The sequence below is a fragment of the Elephantulus edwardii genome, unplaced genomic scaffold (genome assembly GCF_000299155.1).
Source record: "Elephantulus edwardii isolate Elephantulus edwardi_28Jun2011 unplaced genomic scaffold, EleEdw1.0 scaffold00192, whole genome shotgun sequence".
NCBI lineage: Eukaryota > Metazoa > Chordata > Mammalia > Macroscelidea > Macroscelididae > Elephantulus > Elephantulus edwardii.
Genome location: NW_006399942.1, coordinates 2,381,795 through 2,382,709, shown reverse-complemented (window position 1 = coordinate 2,382,709; position 915 = coordinate 2,381,795). Strand labels below are relative to the sequence as shown.

General features: G+C 36.0%; 1 protein-coding gene across 1 annotated transcript in view; it reads right to left on the bottom strand.

Annotated features, from left to right (window-relative positions):
• The window catches only part of LOC102858000 (mucin-2-like), an 82,668-nt gene that overhangs the window by 32,590 nt on the left and 49,163 nt on the right, over window positions 1–915 (bottom strand). The gene's annotated exons all lie outside the window — the stretch shown is intronic.

Sequence of the window (915 nt, the reverse complement as noted above, 5' to 3'; positions counted from 1 at the left end):
TTTTTCATGCTCTCTGTTCTATATCATTCCTGGTAGTCTGGCTCATTATTAATAATTATAAAAATACTTCACCTTCGGCCTGCAACAACAATCAAATATTCTGGAATTCCCATTCTTCTCAGAGTTAGCCACACTTTGTTATGATCCACACAGTGAAATGCCTTTGCGTAATATATGAAACAAAGATAGACATTCTTCTGGTACTCCTTACTTTCATCCAATATCCATCTAACATTAGCTACAATATCCCTAGTACCACAACTTCATCTAAACCCAGCCTGTACTTCTGTTAGTTCTCTGCTGATGTGCTGTTCCAGTCATTTTTGCATAATCTCCAGCAGAATCTTTCTTGTATTTGATATTAATGATATTGTTCGATAATTTCCACTCTGTGGGATCACCGTTCTTTGGAATGGGAACAAATATAGATCTCTACTAGTATATTGGCCAAGCAGTTGTTCTCCAGATTTCTTGGTACACCCTGGTGAGCACATCTAGGACAGATTCTGTTCGTTGAAGTATGTCAATTGGTTCTAGTAGTGTGTTAATTAGCTCCCACATTGGCGGCTTTATAAGCTTTATCCTCTTGTGGTTAATTTCTAGTTTTATAGCATTGTGGTCTGAAAAGATACTTTGTATTATTTCAACGTTTTTTAATTTCTTGAGGCTTCCTTTGTGCCCTAATATGTGATCTATTGTGGAGAATGTACTTTATGCACTTAAGCAGAAAGTGAATTGAGTTTTAGTTGAGTTCACTGCTAAGAATACATCCACAAGATTCAGTTGCCTAATGTAGTTTAGATATTCTTCATCTTTGTTAAGATTTTTTACTTGACCCATCCTTTGATGAGAGTGGTGTTTTAAAGTCTCCTACCACCATTGTGGTGCTGTATATTTCTTACTTCAATTCTGTTA